Source organism: Spinacia oleracea, chromosome 4 (assembly GCF_020520425.1).
Source record: "Spinacia oleracea cultivar Varoflay chromosome 4, BTI_SOV_V1, whole genome shotgun sequence".
NCBI classification, from domain to species: Eukaryota; Viridiplantae; Streptophyta; class Magnoliopsida; order Caryophyllales; family Amaranthaceae; genus Spinacia; species Spinacia oleracea.
In genome coordinates this window covers 137,896,465-137,902,921 of record NC_079490.1, presented here as the reverse complement: position 1 = coordinate 137,902,921, position 6,457 = coordinate 137,896,465, and the positions used below count along the sequence as shown (strand labels likewise).

At 36.3% G+C, this 6,457-nt stretch overlaps 1 long non-coding RNA gene across 2 annotated transcripts; it reads left to right on the top strand.

Annotated features, from left to right (window-relative positions):
* Positions 1-422: 422 nt before the first annotated feature.
* Positions 423-5,586, top strand: LOC130459362 (uncharacterized). 2 transcript variants are annotated; one of them, XR_008918724.1, is made up of 6 exons: positions 423-565; positions 947-1,012; positions 1,695-2,189; positions 2,269-2,409; positions 2,527-2,703; positions 5,331-5,586. It is a non-coding gene; the product is annotated as an uncharacterized lncRNA (long non-coding RNA). The 2 variants fall into 2 exon arrangements; XR_008918723.1 differs by lacking the exon at positions 947-1,012.
* The last annotated feature ends 871 nt before the right edge of the window (positions 5,587-6,457 follow it).

Sequence of the window (6,457 nt, the reverse complement as noted above, 5' to 3'; positions counted from 1 at the left end):
AACAAAAAAAGAGTGATAGAGTGCGACTTAGATGAGGGGCCGATTTTCATCCCTACCAATATTCTGGACAAGAACACCCGACCGGCTACTTGGGGGAACACTAGTAGAAAAACCCCCTTTTGCAGCCCCCTTGTTGCAGCGTACAAAGATTAATACGCTTCAACAACCTGTAGGTCAACGCGGGTCAAACCCTTTAAAGGGTTATTGCAGCGTACAAATTAATTTCCCCCTGCAAAAGAGTTTGTTGCAGCGTACATAGTAAAAGCCCCCTGCAATAGACCTTTCATTTTGCAGCGTACATAGTAAAAGCCCCCTGCAATAGCCCGGGTAAAAAATTAGTTTGCTGCAATATTGGTTTTTCTTTTCTTTCCTCTCTATCCTCCTCTCTATCCTTTTCTTTCCTCCTACGAAATTCACTGACGAGTCCCTCCTCCTACGAACTTCCTCAGTCCCTCCTCCTCCTACGAACTTCCTCAGTCCCTCCTCCTCCTACGAACTTCGTTTCTTCATGATTTCCTCTCTCCTTCCTGCAGTTATGCTCTCAACCTCTCACCATATGTACTAGGTAAGTTCTTCAAATTTTACATCTTCTTTTTCTCTGTAGAATTTGAATTTATACAAGTTGTTCCATTATTGGCTTAGTGACTAAAAATTTTCGATGAATTTAATTGTATATTAGGGTTTTCTTTTCTATAATTTGGGGCTGAATTTGATTTTTAGAATTTTCGATTTTTTTAGGGTTTTTGGTGTTTCACATTCGCTTCTCTCAATTTCTGCATTGTCTAGGGTCTTGGTATTTTAAATTCGAATTTTAGGGGTTTTAGTTGTTTCAAATTCCTACCTTCTGTCAATTTACGAATTTTCTAAGTCTAGGTACTTTTAGGGGTTTTTGGTGTTCAGATTTTATCTTCTTTTGATATCTGAAAATTCTTTTCCTGCTCTTAAGATTCGCAGCAACCTGAAGATTCATGATATCTGGTCGAGGATTGGATTCTCTAGCAAGATGTAGATGGTAGGCTTAGTATGTTATTGAAATGGCTGCGAATACTCAGTATGTTCAGTATGCTGTGGGGTTATTCTTGGGTTATTTTGCGTTTGTGATCATGGTAGAAAACTTACAAGTTAGAGTATCTAGTTTTGATGAATCAGTAGGGATTACTGGATTAGTATCAGCCGTATTTGTTTTGGTTCTGAATTTCTTTGCTTTTCCACTCTCTCCCCTTCAGAGTTTTCTTGTATGGAAGCTAGAGCAGTTGTGTTACAAAGTATTTTAGCACTATCAACACCTCTGCCATGGTCATATATATTGTTCATTATATTGAGGGAAATTATATTCAAAATGCTGGAATATTCCCGTTTTTATTGGGTTCTCAGGCATTTCCCCCCTTTTTTGCATATGTTTCTGGGATTTTTCTTAGGTTGATTTGCTTTTGTTGAATTTTCTCTCTGGGATCTGAATTGGTTACCCAACAGTAATAAATAGTTTCTCTGGGATCTGCTGGTATTTTGGTTTGGTTTTCTCATTCAAGATGTATCATTGTAATTGTTTCATGTTTGGCTGTAGTAGATGTTCGAAATCCCATATGTTTGACATGATTGCACTAGCAAATTTTGGAACGAATTAGAATGTTCTCCAAATGTATATATATTAGGAATTCCATTTATTGATACAATAATTGTTTGTTCCTTTCAAGGTTGGTTTTCCTGGAAAAATATTCATTCAATTGAGAAACAAACACTGTGTTCTTCTTCAATGGGAAGGTGGAAAATCGGACTCCATATCTCTTCAAGGAGATACAGACTTGGATCATGAAGAGGTTTCATGCCAATCCAAGCACAAACATTGAACTGAAATATCTGTCAGAGCTGTCTATTGGGGAATCAGAACTTTCATCCCTTTTCTTAGGAATCAGAACTTCAGTTAAGGTTATTTATCTATCAGGAAACCTTTCTTTCTGAAACTTTCATTAATTTAATCTTTGAACTTGCAGAGTGATCATCTAAACCTGTTCATCGTACACTTGAAGGATTTGAGCTCATTGTGTTCTGTACTTTAAGGAAACTGTTAGAGAACTTCATCCAAGTTTGTCGTAGTCTGAAGAATCACATAGCATAATTACTGATACACTTAAGCAGCTGGAGTCTGCTGTATTCAGATTGCGAGAGCTTAAGCTTCAGAGATGCAGAAGGTATGGAAAATGTTTTTTTTTGCAATTGTTTCTTGTTATTTTTATATCTTAGTTACTCATCCCTCTTTGCTCCACCCAGACCCAGGAGCAACAAAATCGCGCTAAAACCAGCATACTGGAACCTCTTTTCCACACAACTTCAACAATGTCAGCAGCAGTGGAGCAAACTCCGCAACCCTTCATTCTTCGTCTTCAACAATCCCTCGTCTCCTGCTCCAAGGTCCCCTCCCGCATTTCTTTCAAACTTCTAAAATTTATGATCAAATTTATGCAAATGGCTGAATAAAACTCTTTTAACAATGTTTACTATGTACACTTTACTGAGTTTTTGTTGCAGGCAGTTGAAGCTGGTGATTTTCGTCAATCGGAATAAGTAATTTCTGGGATTGTTGAGTTTCTCAGCTCAATTTCTGATGTTGCTGTTTCAGATTTTGACGATAAAGAAACCCAGAACAATTCAATCGTTGTTCTCTCTCATATTCACTCTTTCCTTTGAAACCCTTCTCTTGATCAGGTATTTATCTCACTATATTCTCTCTAGTTTGGGGATTTTAGGGTTGTTTGTGAATTTGTGTGAATAGGGTTTTGTGTAGTTTTGAAGATTGAAGCACCCAATTTTGTTGTGGGTTTGTTTTTTGGATTTTGATGGGTTTGGTCAATGGTGCTAAAGAAAACAACCATTTTATAAATTACAACTAGCTTCATGTGTGAGAAGTGAAACATTGTTAGAAGTGTTGGGGTTATGCATCATCTATGGCAACTACATTAGGGGGTGGATTGAGTAGCCATGCCCTAGATGTTTCGGGTTAGGGCACCGTCTAGTGCAATACACCCACTGCTGCTGCTGTACCTGCTGTACCTGCTACGCAACTCACAGCAAAACACAACACAATGATAGAGGAAAGATTGTAACTTTGATAGATAGAGTGTAAGTTTACAACTACAGCTCTGAGAACATTCGAGAGGTTCTCCACTCTCCCACCAATCTACTTAATAAATCTCAAGATGTTTTTTTCCAGCCTCTCTTCCCTTCCCTTTTAATTACAAAAACTCTCACAATAAATTTAACTGTGTGGCTTCTGATGGTTTCTAACAGGCTATTGTCGATGCCATTTCATTTGAGTTTCTTAAAGCTATTTCCAAGTTTGCAGGAGTGTCCGAGAGGTGCCGTGGGATCGTTAAAACTATTTTTGATCATTTCTTGACAAAATGTAGCATATTTTGGAATTAGTATGTGTTTAAAATTATCCAACCCCAGGCTAAAATGACATTTTCGCTCCCAACTTTGAACTTAAGAACCTAATAGCTCATTTTAAACTTATTATATGATAAATATGCTTAGTTTTAAGTTTCTAAGACTTATTCTAATCTATTTATGCACATTTAATACTTGTTTTATCGTTGTAGGTCATATTTTGGATAAAATAAGGCATTTTCGCTCCCAACTTTAAAATAAAGAACCTAAGGACTTATTTTAAACTTATTACATGTTTAATATGCTTAGTTTTAAGTTTCTAAGACTTATTCTAACTACTTATACACATTTAAGGCTTGTTTGGTCGTTATAGGACATATTTAGGCTAAAATGACATTTTCGCTCCCAACTATGAACCAAAGAACCTAAGGACTCATTTTAAACTTACTAAATGTTTTATATGCTTATTTTTAACTTTCTAGTACTTATTCCAATCCATTTATGCACATTTAAGGCTCATTGTGTCGTTATAGGTCATATTTAGGCTAAAATGACATTTTCGCTCCCAACTTTGAACTTAAGAACCTAATGACTCATTTTAAACTTATTATATGATAAATATGCTTAGTTTAAGTTTCTAAGACTTATTCTAATCTATTTATGCACATTTAATGTTTGTTTTATCGTTATAGGTCATATTTAGGCTAAAATGAGGCATTTGCGCTCCTAACTTTGAACTAAAGAACCTAAGGACTCATTTTAAACTTATTACATGATTAATATGCTTAGTTTTAAGTTTCTAAGACTTATTCTAACTACTTATACACATTTAAGGCTTGTTTGGTCGTTATAGGACATATTTAGGCTAAAATAACATTTTCGCTCCAAACTATGAACTAAAGAACCTAAGGACTCATTTTAAACTTACTAAATGTTTTATATGCTTAGTTTTGACTTTCTAGAACTCATTCCAATCCATTTATGCATATTTAAGGCTCATTGTGTCGTTATAGGTCATATTTAGGCTAAAGTGCCATTTTCGCTCCCAACTTTGAACTTAAGAACCTAATGACTCATTTTAAACTTATTATATGATTAATATGCTTAGTTTTAAGTTTCTAAGACTTATTCTAATCTGTTTATGCACATTTAATGCTTGTTTGATAGTTATAGGTCATATTTAGGCTAAAATGAGGCATTTTCGCTCCTAACTTTAAAATAAAGAACCTAAGCACTCATTTTAAACTTAATACATGTTTAATATGCATAATTTTAACTTTATAAGACTCGTTCCAATCTATTTATGCACCTTTAAGGCTCATTAGGTCGCTCCCAACTATGAACTAAAGAACCTAAGGACTCATTTTAAACCTACTAAATGTTTTATATTCTAGTTTTAACTTTCTAGGACTTATTCCAATCCATTTATGCCCATTTAAGGCTCATTGTGTCGTTTTAGGTCATATTTAGGCTAAAATGACATTTTCGCTCCCAACTTTGAACTTAAGAACCTAAGGACTCATTTTTAAATTATTATATGATTAATAAGCTTAGTTTTGAGTTTCTAGGACTTATTCTAATCTACTTATACCCATTTAATGCTTGTTTGATCGTTATAGGTCATATCTAGGCTAAAATAAGGCATTTTCGCTCCCAACTTTAAAATAAAGAACCTAAGGACTCATTTAAAACTTATTACATGTTTAATATGCATAATTTTAACGATCTAAGACTCGTTCCAATCTATTTATGCACCTATAGGGTCATTGGGTCGTTATAGGTCATATTTAGGCTAAAATGACATTTTCGCTCCCAACTTTGAACTAAAGAACCTAAGGGTTCATTTTAGACTATTAGGACATTGTCATTAGTTTCTTGAATGTTAAAATGTGATATTTAATTTGTATTTAATCTAATGTTTAATTTAAATTTCTGTTTTTGTAAAGGTCTACACTCCGAGGATTGCGCCTTATGCGAGGAATTTGATGTGGTTCGTGAGCAATGGGCTAAGTTTTTTACCAGCAAGTATTTATTATTGGCTTTAGCGCGCTTGATCGAGTTGGTTTAGTTGTTATAGAATAAATTTTATATTAAAATGTATGTTTATGTTGAAATTGGAACATATATTTAAATGTAATATGTGCACTTTGGTTTTGGGATATATAGTATACAAAACTCCAGTTGTTGTTTTTATATTTGTTATACAGGTTGCGTTATTCTATTATTGTTTTGACAGGTTTCTATATTTGGTGCAAGGCACTCTAGGTATCCCTAAACAAAATTAGAATTTTCCCGCCAAAAGTGTTTTGTTGCAGCGTACATATATATTGTACGCTGCAACAAGGGAAAAAAAATTCGCAAAATTCCAGACTTGTTGCAGCGTACAAATAAATGTATGCTGCAAAAAGTTGAGTCTTTTGCAGCGTACATATATATGTACGCTGCAACAAGTCCAAATTTTTGCCAATTTTTTGGCACTTGTTGCAGCGTACATACATATGTACGCTGCAAAAAACCCCTTTTAGCAGCGAACATTGTACGCTGCAACAAGTTCAAACTTGTTGCAGGCCCCCCAGTTGCAGCATACGATGTACGCTGCAACAGGGGTCTAAAAGCCCGCTGCAATAAGGGTTTTTTCTACTAGTGGAAGCAAGATGTGGCGGCGCTCAGGGATGAATGTGGTTTCCCGTTGTCGGCGGTGATTCGCTTGCCGCAGCCCGATGAACGGGGCGATTGGGTATCGGACGGTTGGGTGTGCTTCTATGAGTACCCCTTCAAGATAGGGTACACCTATCCCTTCACTCCACTGGTACGAGGGGTTCTGAAAACCCTAATGGTGTCGCTGGCGCAACTGATGCCGCAGGTCTGGCGAGTGATGCATCTGGTTGACCATCTGGCCGGTTAACTGGACAAGGAGTTCCGGGTTGAGGACTTGGTCTATACCTACAAAGTCCAAAATTACGGGGCTGGTCGGTATTTGCTGCATGTCAAGGATGACAGAGAGGCGATCCTGGGTTCAGATAAGTCGAACGACGGCGGGTGGATGGGCCGGTTCTTCTTTGTGGAGTTGGCT